This window comes from Eumetopias jubatus, unplaced genomic scaffold (genome assembly GCF_037043125.1).
Source record: "Eumetopias jubatus isolate StellerSeaLion01/CBP00866 unplaced genomic scaffold, mEumJub1_p1.0 scaffold_11, whole genome shotgun sequence".
Classification (NCBI taxonomy): domain Eukaryota; kingdom Metazoa; phylum Chordata; class Mammalia; order Carnivora; family Otariidae; genus Eumetopias; species Eumetopias jubatus.
Window position 1 is genome coordinate 15342957 of NW_028274817.1, and position 13390 is coordinate 15356346.

The 13390-nt window shown below is 41.0% G+C and overlaps 1 protein-coding gene and 2 pseudogenes across 5 annotated transcripts in view; 1 reads left to right on the forward strand and 2 right to left on the reverse strand.

Annotated features, from left to right (window-relative positions):
- The window catches only part of LOC114201638 (P2R1A-PPP2R2A-interacting phosphatase regulator 1-like), a 59975-nt gene that overhangs the window by 33767 nt on the left and 12818 nt on the right, over window positions 1-13390 (reverse strand). The gene's annotated exons all lie outside the window — the stretch shown is intronic.
- LOC114201642 (ubiquitin-ribosomal protein eL40 fusion protein pseudogene) lies at window positions 4205-4688 on the reverse strand (annotated as a pseudogene).
- LOC114201636 (annexin A2-like) lies at window positions 11556-12801 on the forward strand (annotated as a pseudogene).

The following is a 13390-nucleotide window of genomic DNA, read 5'->3' on the forward strand; positions in this document are numbered from 1 at the left end:
ATATTGGAAGGATGTGCTAAAACATTTTGTATTGATGCAGTGTATGATCAAGAGTTTGAATATTATTGTCAATATAAACAATACACGTTATGGGCAGTCTGGAATAGAAAAGTGGGTTGAGTTGTGTGAATTAAAATGTGATCTAGGGGTGCCTGGGTGGCTTAGTCGGTTAAGTGTCTGCCTTCGGCTCAGGTCATGATCCCAGGGTCCTGGGATCGAGTCCCGTATCAGGCTCCTTGCTCAGTGGGGAGCCTACTTCTCCCTCTGCCTGCCACACTCCCCCTGCTTGTATTCTTTCTCTGACAAATAAATAAAATTTTAAAAAATAAATAAAATGTGACCTAGGCCTTGAAAGTGGTTTAAAGTCTGGACAAACACAGGGTGAAGGGGAAGGTATTCCAAGCAGAAGGAACCATGTGAACAAAAGCTTAGAGGGAAAGACACAGCAGGCTTCAGGGTAGTGAGACTAGCTTGACTAAAACAGAGTTTGTACTATGAAGTAATGAGAGATAAAACTAGAGAGGTAAAATAGGGCCAGACTTCCAGGATCTTAAATAACTGAAGGGTTTGAGCTTAAAGAGTTTGGGCAGAATAGCATAGTTGTTAGGACCACAGGCTTTGGAGCCAAATAGAACTGGGTTGAATCTCAGCTCTGTAACTTATTACCTGTGCAACCCTAGGCAAGTGACCGAACTTGAGCCTCAGTCTCCTCATCCACATGAAGATGATGATAAGAACTGAGGATAATGAGGCGGGTGTACAGCTCTTTTCCACAGTGCCTGGAAACCTATGTTAAGTAAGCACTCACTACAACCTAGCTATTCTTATTCTTACTCCTCTTCAGCAGGTAATGGGAAGCCATTATACCTTTTTGCACAGGGGAGGAAAAGGTGAAAATGATGTCTTCGAGAAGTTATCTTGGTGTTGGTTGTGGAAGTTGGATTGTACTGGCAGAGATAGGAAATCTCTTAGAATATTATTACGGTAATCTGGACCCAAGGGACAGAAGGAAGTGGGAACAGAGAGGATGTTGTCAAGGAAGAATTAATAGGATTAGATGCCTACTTAGATACAGGAGAAAATAAGGAAGAACTGAAGATGAACCTAGAGCTTTGAGTTATTTTGATGTCATTATGCAAAATGAGGGAAATTGGGAAAGGAAGTTTAAGAAGTTAGTCTTTTAAAACAATGGAATAACAGTAAATCTTTTCAACACAATGTAAGGTTAGTATAGTCCTTCCATTTAATATTTTATGTAGGTATTTTCCTGTAGTGAGAAGTTCACCGTATTTTGTAATTTATTCAACCAATAAGAGCAATTTTTCCCAAAGTAGGACAGGATTTTGCCTGTGGTTCCTCCCACTGAAAGTCAGAGTATTAGCCAACATCAGCCATTTTGAGGGTTGTTAGTAAAAGCAGGTTGAGTCTTCAATGGTTTATATCTTGCCTATTTCCAAAACGGCTATGAGGTGCTTATAATGAAATACCATTGTTAAAATAAGTCAAGAGCCATGCAACTGTCAAGGGCAAAGAGTACTATATGCTAGAAACCCAGGTGAAGGGGAGTTGCTGCACTTGGGCACTAAAATTAGCTTTCAGGTTTTTAGGATCCAAGGTAAAAATGGAAATAGTAAGTTAGCCACTTGTGCTCTCTGAAGGTGAGTATGCCTGAAAGATTTTAGTTGCCCAGTGCTGGCACAGTGCTTAACAAATGCTTGCTGAAAGAATGAAACGATTTGTACACTAAGATCAAATTAAACATCTCTTCATAAAAAAGACTGGGTACTTCATAGGTTTCAAGGAAGACTGGAAGACTGAAAAATGTATCAACAAAATCTAATGCTGCCGCTTTCCTAGACTGTGGAAACTAAACTGTGGTATCTAGACGGTCCCTTTCAGAATCACACCCTGCACTCCAGCTGGCACCATCTGTTTCAAAAGCTTCATTTCATAAAGTTCCCTTACATTTGTGTCTAAACCCAGTTTGATTTATCCAAACCAGGTTAAGATAAAACAAAGACTGTAATATGTGTTGCTAAAGTTTACATTTGGGAAGATATAAAAGGAAGAGATGCCAAAAATGCAGAGGTGACATGCAAGTAGATAATTTGACTGATTTTACTTAAGGCACTGCAGGAAAAAGTCATGTTCTTACTGGGTCTCAGTGATTTTTATATCCTATTGAACAAGGCAGGAAATAAAGGTAAAGTTATAGAACCATATACTGTGAACAAACTGTTACGGGTAGAATTGTGTCCCCCTAAAATCTAGTATGTTGAAGTCCTAACCCGTAGCGCCTCAGAATATGACTTTACTTCGAGATAGGGTACTTGCAGAGGTAATCAAATTAGGATAAGGTGATGAGGGTGGGCCCTAATCCAATATGTCCTTATAAAAAAGGAGAAATTTGGAAACAGACATATGTGTAGGGAAAACACCAGCTGAACATGAAGATGGCTATTTACAAGCCAAGGACAGAGGCCTGGAACAGACGCTTCTCTCACAGCCCTCAGAAGAAACCAATCCTGCCAACACCTTGATTTCGGACTTCCAGCCTCCAGAGCTGTGAGAAACTGAATCTCTGTTGTTTGAGTCCCCCTGTTTGTGGTACTTTGTTGTGGCAGCCCTAGCAAACTAATACACAAACTATTTCAGCAGGGTGGTTAATTATGTTTAGGGTTTTGGGATAGGGAACTAAAAGCTGAGTGCTTCCAAACCTCTTGAAACATAAACTTGATTGTTACTAGGAAAGGAAAATTACATAAAAAGAATAGTTCCTGAACACTTAGGAAGTACTATGTGTTTAGAAAATTAACTTCCATGGTCATCACCTCACGACATATACATAAATCATCATGTTGTGCACCTTAAACTTAGACAATGTTATATGTCAATTACATATCAATAAAGCTGGGGGGAAAACAGAACATTAACTTCCAGCTTCATTTTCTCAAGCTCCCTAATACCTAGAAAACAGCTAGTAGCCCCAGTTGAGAAAAAATTATGCACTAACTGCCTGTTAGGAAAGGGGTAACTTAAATCATACATTGACTTAAATGCTGACCCAGAACCTAATATTGACTTGGGCTGTGTGCTTATTTAAAAGTAAAAGAAAATGTAATCAAATCAGCTTATAGGAAACGCAGGGAACAAAAGAACATATTAAACACCACATGGAAGCAGAATCAGAATGTGGGGCAGTCTATAGGACAAATGGCCTGGTTTCTTCAATAAATAAGTGGCATGGAACAAAAACCAGGAGGGAAAGGGAATGTTTTAAGTAAAAGAGACCTGAGGGGTGCCTGGGTGGCTCAGTCAGTTAAGGGACTACCTTTAGCTCAGGTCATGATCTCAGGGTCCTGGGATCCAGCCCCACATGGGGCTCCCTACTCAGTGGGGAGTTGGCTTCTCCCTCTGAGCCTCCCCTGCCTCGTGCTCTCTCTCTAATAAATAAATAAAATCTTAAAAAAAGAGAGACATCTGAGAGATCATGGTTGGAACATGTTTGAATCAGTAAAACAGACATTTTTGAGAACAGTGAGAATTTTAACATGGACTGGTTATTAGATGACATTAAAGAATAACTTAATTTTGCTAGATGTAATGATGGCATTGTGATTATGTAAGAAAAAAGTCCTTCTCAGAGACTCATACTGAGTGTTTGTGTGTAAAAAGAGATCAGGGATTTACTTTCAGGCATCCTCCTCCCCAAGAGGTTAATAAGTTCAACAGCTAAAAAGAGATCACGGTCAAAGAATGCATATAAAGAGGGGTGCCTGGGTGGCTCAGTCTGTTAAGCGTCTGACTCTTGATTTCAGCTCAGGTCACGATCTCAGGGTCATGAAATTGAGCCCTGTGTTGGGCTCTGCCCTGGGCATGGAGCCTGCCTTAGACTCTTTCTCTCCCTCTTTCCTCTGCCCCTCACCCCCTCCCCGGCTCACGTGCTCTTTCTTAAAAAAAAAAAGCATATAAAGAAATATGCAATTTAAGGTATCTATCAGACCATTAAGCTGCTGAAAATGTCTTGATTTTCCATTCAATCAGTACCCAGATTGAAAGCTAATATTATTTCTATTTTCTCATTTAATTCACTTTCTACTTGTGTTTCTTTTTTTTTTTTTTTAACTGCTCCAGTCAATGAAAGGGAAACTTTATTGAGGCCTCAGGCCCTTGGGGCTCGGCAGGAGGCTGCCCTGCGGGCAAAGGAAGAGCCAGTGGAGGGGCCTTATTTGACCTTCTTTTTGGGGCGCAGGTTGTTGGTGTGGCCGCACTTCTTGCGGCAGTTGACAGCACGGGGGTGCAGGTGAGCGTAACACTTGCAGCAGATCATCTTGTCGCAGTTGTATTTCTGGGCCAGCTGGTGGAGGGAAGGCTCGATGATGCCATCCCGGAGGTGAAGCACCAAGTGCAGGGTGGACTCTTTCTGGATATTATAGTCTGACAGAGTACGGTCATCTTCCAGCTGTTTGCCCGCAAAAATCAGATGCTGCTGGTCAGGCAGGATGCCCTCGTCTTAGATTTTGGCTTTGACATTCTCAATAGTGTCACTGGGCTCGACCTCGAGGGTGATGGTCTTGCCCGTCAGGGTCTTCACAAAGATCTGCATCTCTGCGTCTGCTGGCGCGAATCCGCAAGGCCGCCGCCACCAAACCACTCGGCCACCTCGTTGAAGAGAAAGGACTACTTGTGTTTCATTTTAAATGTTTATAACACATATTCTGTCACTATGGAAATAGACTGCTTTACAATTTACTGACCAGTTAAATTTTTCTTGATTTCAAGCTTCATAGTCAAATAGCAACATGTAATCAATTTTCAAAAATTTACCTTGATTTCAAGCTTCATAATCAAATAGCAACATGTAATCAATTTTAAAGTATTGATCTCATTTAGGGGAAGCAACAAAACAAATGGCGCAGATAAACCAGAGGTCATCTTACCTACTGATTTTAGGTTCTTTCCTTAAGAACGTCTAAAAGAGCTCCATACTCGCAAAGACAAAGAATGTTTTATCTACTAAAAAGTAAAAGAATCTTTTTGCCATACTTGTTTGCTACTGGATGACAGGCTGGACTTCAGGGAAGCCATGGTGTGAGAGGGAGAGAGGGAAAGGAAGCAGGAATTAAGAGTCCTAAACACCAGACTCATGAGATACTATGGCTTCTGTGCCACTGACGCTGGGAAAAGGTAGCTGGAAAGGAATCCAGTAATTTGGGGCTAGTTCTGGCTCTGACATTCACTAACTTTGAACACTGGGTAAATTACTAAATTTCTCCTGTCATGAGTTTCTGATCTTATGTTGTGAGATAAAATGAGAGCACAGATGTAAAGTACCTATTTTAGCGCTAAGTAAGTAATAAGTGCTTCATAACAGTTAAGCCGCCCTTGAACAAAAGTCTGCTTGTAGTTGGGTCAGAAAAATCCTACCACCTGTGGCGGAGTGGTGATTTGATCTTTTGAGTTCTGTGGCTAATCTTTGGATAATTAAAAGGTTTAACTGTGTATTAGGCATTTGCTATTAAACACACACACACACACACACACACACACGCACGCACACGCATGCATGCACACATACGCGCCTGCACAGAACATAAGCCAGTGAGGTACAGTGTGTCCCTGAACTCAGATCACTAAGAAATGAACACAAAATGATAGCATAAAGGCCGTTTCATCTGTCAAAAAAATTTCCTCACCTGACAGTTTAAAAAAATCATGATAACTATGGTCATTATGAACCTAAAAATTAATTTTCTTTTTTCTTTGCGATCTCTGAAAGAGGTCAGATTCAAGGCAGAAGAGTATACTGTCTTTCTGGAAACTATCAGTTTATTAAAATAGGTAATAACTCAAAGAAATATAGGACTCCTTAGTTGTTTTTGTTTTAGAGGAACCATGACTAGAATTAGAAACAGAATCACATGTGACCTAATTTGGAATTACTGAACCACAGGTATTTTTTTTAAAGAAAAATAAAGTTTTTTTTTTATTGAACAGCTATCAGTTTTGAAAGTCTTCTTACCTGTTTGATTTGATGAAGGTGACTAGAGGAAGCACGGATGGGGATGGGAGAGGGTGGCAAAAACTGAAATTTACAACCTAAAGTAAATACCTGAAACTAACATAACATTGAATATTAATCATACTTCAATAAAAAAATAAACAGAAGTCAAGCTGGCTTTAATGTTTCTGATTAATTATTTCTAAACGTTAATTAAGTCAGTGTTGAATTACCTAAAATGTCTGAGTGCCTAATGCATGTTAGCAACAGTATTAGTTAAGCTTAAAATTAAAGAAATAATAAAAGATCCAACTGACTCGACTGAAAATTATACTAATCAAAAGTACATATATATAACCGAACAGAACAAAATAACTGAGTTAACATAAAAGATACCGGGCAGAACATCAACAGAACATTTTGTTTATCTCTACTTTCCCTTTCCCAAGGCACTGGATCTTAAAATCACCTCACTTTTTCTTGCCAGTTTTATCTTGCAAAAAACAAACAAAATAACCCCATCACGTATCTCAGAACCCAGCTGAAGAAACCACATTTTTATAATATGAAATGACTTAAGGCAGTCACTTCCAAGTAGCTCAGCACATTTTCTCTTGCTTGTTCAGATACTTGTCATTTAGACTACTTTCTCCTGTTCTGTCTTATCTCAAAGCTTATGAGAACCCACACAAGGGGGGAATGAAAGAATGGAGGGATTTAAAGCTAAGTGTGAAAATGAGGCCTTGAAAAGTACCTTTAGAATTCATTTATCCATTCTACCTGTATCCTGGTTAGTTCCTGAAATGCCAGATAATGAATCTACCATATCTTACTTTTACATTATATCTTAAGAGCACACTGAGTTGTGCATTCGGAAATATTTAATGAGGTAAACCACTGTGCTAGACCCTGAGGATCCAAAGAGAAATAAAACATTTTCCTGTCCTTGAGAAATTCAAAGTGTAGGTAGGAAAAATTAGGCCATAGGTCAGTGTGCCAGAACAAGTTATGATTCGTGGGAAGTCAAAGCACAGAGACTATATTTCTGCCTGGGGTCCTGGGGAAGGCTTCATAGAGGAGGGTAGGAATTCAATAGACAGGTAAGAGGAAGCAGGGTATTTCAGGGAGTGAGAAGAGATGCTCAGGCAGAGGCATGTTTGGGGAACAGAGAGATTCAGGGTGGCTGAAATTTGGTACATGATAGGGCACGAAAGGAAGCAAATCTAGGGAAATTTGGCTGAAATCAGATTATGGATTTTGGACTTTAGCCTTTTGAGCCCAACAGGAAACCTAAAGCATAGATCCTTCTGAGTTCTTAAAACTCAAAGTATTTTAGGGGTGCCTGGGTGGCTCAGTCATTAAGCGTCTGCCTTTGGCTCGGGTCATGATCCCAGGGTCCTGGGATCGAGCCCCACATTGGGCTCCCTGCTTCGGCAGGAAGTCTGCTTCTCCCTCTCCCACTCCCCCTGCTTGTGTTCCCTCTCTCACTGTCTCTCTCTGTCAAATAAATAAATAAAATCTTTAAAAAAAACTCAAAGCATTTTAAACAAGATTGTATCTGTTTTAGAAAGGCAACCCTAGCAGCATATACAGAACAAACTGAGGGTGGAGGGAAGAGGGACTAGAAGCAGGATCAAAGTCCAGGTAAAAGATAATGGGTGCCTGGGTGGCTCAGTTGGTTGGGCGGCTGCCTTCGGCTCAGGTCATGATCCTGGAGTCCCGGGAATGAGTCCCACATTGGGCTCCCTGCTCGGCAGGGAGTCTGCTTCTCCCTCTGACCCTCCTCCCTTTCATGCTCTCTGTCTCCCATTCTCTCTCTCGCAAATAAAAAAATCTTAAAAAAATATTTTATTAAAAGATAATGAGAGTCTGAATGAAAAAGGCTGGGATGAAGAGAAGGAGGCAGACTGGAGAAATGATGAGAAAGTGAAAAGAGGGGTGCCTGGCTGGCTCAGTTAGTAGAGCACGTGACTCTTAATCTCAGGGTTGTGAGTTTGAGCCCCATGTTGGGAGTAGAGATTATTTAAAAATAAAATCCTTAGGGGTGCCTGGGTGGCTCAGTCAGTTGAGCGTTCAACTCTTGATTTTGGCTCAGGTCATGATCTCAGGTCGTGGGATTAAGCCCTGAGTGGGGCTCCTAGCTGAGCATGGAGCCTACTTAAGATTCTCTCTCACCCTCTCCCTCTGGCCCTCCCGCCCAGCACTCAACACATGCTCTCTCTCTAAAACAATAAAAAATTAAAAAATAAATAAAATCTTAAAAAAAAAGAAAGTGAAAAGAGCTCAAGATTGGTCTGAAGTTCCTAGCTGAAACCCATGCGTGGGTGGTAGCCAGGAAAGGCAGTAAGAGGAATGAGTTGGTGTGTGGGGAGAAGATGACTGTTCAAAAAGGTGTGTTGGATATACAAGTATTTTTACGAAGTAGCTAGTCTGAATTTTTATTAGATTTTAAAATGTATCATGTGGCTCTTTAAGGAGCATTTTCTCTCACTAGTTATATTTTGCTTAAGAAAATGTTAAAACCACATGAGAGACTATGGACTCTGAGAAACAAACTGAGGGTTCTAGAGGGGAGGAGGGTGGGGGGATGGGTTAGCCCGGTGATGGGTGTTAAAGAGGGCACGTATTGCATGGAGCACTGGGTGTTATACGCAAACAATGAATCATGGAACACTACATCAAAAACTAATGATGTAATGTATGGTGATTAACATAATAAAATAAAATTTAAAATAAATAAATAAACAAATAAATAAATAGAAAGAAAGTGTTAAAACCAGTTTGTTTTTTCTAATCATTTGCTAGAGGGTGGAGGAAACAGCCAAGGTATAGAAGTAACAATAGAAAATTCATATGAGGGGGGTGCCTGGGTGGTTCAGTCGTTAAGTGTCTGCCTTCGGCTCAGGTCATGATCCTAGGGTCCTGGGATCAAGCCCCGCATCGGCCTCCCTGCTCGGCGGGAAGCCTGCTTCTCCCTGCTTTTCCCTCTCCCGCTCCCCCTGCTTGTGTTCCCTCTCTCGCTGTGTTTCTCTCTGTCAAATAATTAAATAAAGTCCTTAAAAAAAAAGAAAATTCATATGAGGATCACTGAAAATTCTCTACATCTAAATTATACTGGACAATGAGCCATAATTACTTCATCATAACAAGTCACTGTCAGAAAAATAGGGCTAACTCTTTATTTCAGTATTTACTGGGCCCTTATTATGTTTAAGGAACTGTTTTTCTTACAGAGGGGAAGGAGAGATTAAAAGAAAAATAAGCCATAGTTATTACCCACAGACACCTTACAGTCCAGACACAAGAGCTAATTATTATATAAGAGACAAGGAAATGAGTGTCAAATGGAGGCAAAGTAGGGTGGGGATGAAAAGCAAAGATTAAGTGAATGGGCACAGGGAATGGAAGATAGGAGACAATTAAGGCACAAGGTGGTGGTATGATTTGGGCCTCCTAGGGCGAAGAGTTTGACAGCATAAGCAAGAGAAAAGGAAAAGCGCTAGGCATGTTTTAGGAAACATGTTTTAGGAAAGGTTGTTAGTCCTGTGTGAGTGCAATGCAAGCTGTCTCTGGAGGGATAGAAGATTCTGAGGCCAAGAGAGTGAAGATGCTGGAAAGCCCTGAATGCCACACTAAAAAAAAAAATTGAACTGTGGCAAAATGATCTACTTTGGTATACACAGATGAGCAGATTATACCTAACAGCACTGTCTATTTAACCTTGGAAGAGACACACTCACGTATTCATCGGCCCTGAACCTGGTTCAAGCTCTATCCAGGATGGGTATGAAGAAGGAGTATTAGACAGCTAATGACTGCTGACTGGCCAGAAATTCAGACTAGCCTGTACTAATCATGTTCCAGGGTTGATAGTTCAAGAAAATTCCTAATTCGGGGCACCTGGGTGGTTCAGCTGGTTAAGCATCAAACTCTTGACTTTGGCTCGGGTCACGATCTCAGGGTTGTGAGATTGGGCCTCATGTCAGGCTCTGTGCTGAGTGGGGAGCCGGCTTGGGATTCTCTCTCCCTCTGCCTCTGCCCTTTTCCCCGCTCACACTCTCTCTCTCTCTCTCTCTCAAAAAAAAAAAATATATATATATATAATATATAGTTTAAAAAAAAGAAAATTCCTAATTCAAATCAATAAGGCTATTAGCTGACCCTTTTCACAAAAGTCAGCATTTTTCTCCATAAAACTTGCATAAAAAGGATATATTGGACATATGATTTGTTGCTATATGGAATAGTGCTATGAAAGATGTAACAAGAGTTTCTCTTTCAAGCATCTATTTGTATGAAATATGGTAATGGTGATAATGCATGTAATATGCTTCACATAGTGCCTGGCACATAGTATGTGCTCAGTAAAGGGTAACTATTACTACCACTACCACCATCATCAAATATTTCTAGAATCAATGTTTAATGACATAAAAACAACAACTAGAATTATATATGGTAGCTTTATAAGACTTAGATATCTATTCCTTGCTACCCAGCATTCTTTATTCTTTTTCCCATCTGATCTTTTAATTTACTTTTAATAGACCTTATTATTATTTTTAAAGATTTTATTTATTTATTTGACAGAGACAGACACAGAGAGAGAGGGAACACAAGCAGGGAGAGTGGGAGAGGGAGAAGCAGACTCCCCGCTGAGCAGGGAGCCCGATGCGGGGCTCGATCCCAGGACCCTGGGATCATGACCTGAGCTGAAGGCAGACGCTTAACGACTGAGCCACCCAGGCACCCCTAGACTTTATTTTTTAGATCAGTTTTCCATTCACAGCAAAACTGAGTGGACGGTACAAAGATTTCCTCTGCTCTCACATAAGCAGAGCCTCTCCCACTATCAAAAGCCGAACAAAAGTGGTAAATTGTTATAATAGATGAACCTACATTGACATGTCATTACTACCCGAAGTTCATAGTTTACATTGGAGTTCACTCTTCATGTTATGCATCCTACAGGTTTGGACATATGTATAATGACCCATATCCATCATTATAGTATCATACTGAGTAGTTCCACTGCCCTAAAAAACCCTCTGTGCTCCACCTATTCATCCTGATCTTTTTTTTAAATAGAAACTGACTTACTTTTTTCTCATTATAAAGCAATACATGCACAGTATAAAACATAATTAATGGGGAAAAAAAAAACAGCAGCACCCACCATCCAGAGATGACCATAGTAAAGATCTCAGTGTTTCTTTTTCCAGACCTGGATCCTACTGCACAATACTATTTTGCAGTTTAGGTATTTTTTTCTTTATAATTTTTTTGAGATTTATTTCTTTGAGAGAGAGTGCATGAGTGTGGGGAAGAGCAGAGGGGGAGGGCAAGGGAGAGAGAATCTCTCAAGCAGACTCCATGCTGAGCGTAGAGCCTGACACAAAGCTTGCTCTCATGACCTTGAGATCATGACCTGAGCCGAAACCAAGAGTTGGATGCTCAACCAACTGAGCCACCTGGGTGCCCCATTTTTTTTTCTTTATAATTTAAAACATTCTGGCTCTGCATCTGAGGATGCTCACAGCTTTCAGCTTATGGGCCAGCATCTATCAAAATGTCCACTGTTCACGAATTCTGTGCAAACTCCACTTGGAGGGTGACCACTCTACACCCCCAAATGCATACAGGTCAGTTAAAACATACACCAACTTTGACGTCAAGTGTAATGCTTTGAACATTGAAATGGCATCAAGGCTAAAGGTGTGGATGAGCTCACTGTCATCAACAGTTGCTGTTGACCAACGACAGCAATGAGGAGAGACAGGATATTGCCTTCACCAACCGGACAAGGACCAAAAAGGAATTTGCATCAGCACTGAACTCAGCCTTGCCTGGCCACCTGGCCACCCAGAGGTGATCTGGGACCTACTGAAAACACCTGCTCAGTATGAGGCTTCCAAGCTGAAAGCCTCTCCCATGAAGGTGCTGAAGACTGATGAGGACTCCCTCACTGAGATCATCTGCTCAAGGACCAATTAGATGCTAGAGGAAATTAACAGTCTACAAGGATATGTACAAGACTGATCTGGAGAAGGACATTGTTTCCAACACATCTGGTGACTTCTGCAAGCTGATGGTTGCCCTTGCAAAGGGTAGAAGAGCAGAGGATGGCTCTGTCATTGATTATGAACTGTTTGACCCTAGATGTCTATGATCTCTAATGCTGGAGTGAAGAGGAAAGGAACTGATGTTCCCAAGGGGATCAGCATCATGACCGAGCAAGTGTGTATCACATCCAGAAAGAATTTGAAAGGTACAAGAGCTACAGCCCTTATGATCAAGGAGGAGGTCAAAAGAGAGTTGGAAAATGCTTTTCAGAGGCACCTGGCTGGCTTAGTCGTTAAATGTCTGCCTTCGGCTCAGGTCATGATCCCAGGGTCCTGGGATCAAGCCCCGCATCAGGATCCCTGCTCAGGAAGGAAGCCTGCTTCTCCCTCTCCCACTCCTTCTGCTTGTGTTCCCTCTCTTGCTGTCTCTCTCTCTCTGTCAAATAAATAAATAAAAAATGTTAAAAAAAAAAGAAAATGCTTTTCAGAAACTGGTCTAGTGTATTCAGAACAAGCTCCCCTATTTTGATGACTTGACTGATTCCATGAAGGGTATGGGAACTCATGATAAGGTCCTGATTAGAATCATGGTCACCCACAGTGAAGGAAGGGGACATGTTAAAAATTAGGTCTGAATTCAAGAGAAAGTATGGCATGTCCCTGCACTACCACATCCAGGAAGACAGTAAGGACAACTACCAGAAGGTGTTGCTGTGCCTGTGGGGCGGAGCAGAATGAAGCGCAAATGTCCAGGTGGTGCTCCTGTGCTTCCAGCTACCAGTTCTAGAAAATCAGCTTGCGACGAACAGCCCCTTGTGCCCATCCCTGTGAGGATGACATTAGCGTTGCCCCCCACCCCAACTTTATTTTAGTTGCCTAGGCATTGTTTGGCATTCCCCACTAGTATCCCCTTTCAGCCAAAGAAATGAACAGTTCAAGGAGTTGGAAGTGAAATCTATGATGTGAAACACTTTGCTTCTTGTGTATTGTGGTATAAACAGATGGATAAACTGAAATTTTACTGTAGAAACAAAACAAAAATAACTTAATACATTCCACATATCTTTCCATGTTAAAATTCACCTGCAACACCATTTTTATTTTTGTTTCTTTTTTTTTAATTTTTATTTTAAGTAGGCTCTACACCCATTGTGGGGCTTGAACTCATGACCCTGAGATTAAGAGTCACATGCTCTACCAGCTGAGCCAGGCAGGCACCCCACCTGCAAGAGCATTTTTAAAGGCTGAATATTATATCATATGAACGTACCAATATAAGAAACACTCATTATGTGCCAGGCGTGTCTTATCTCACTCAATTCTCACA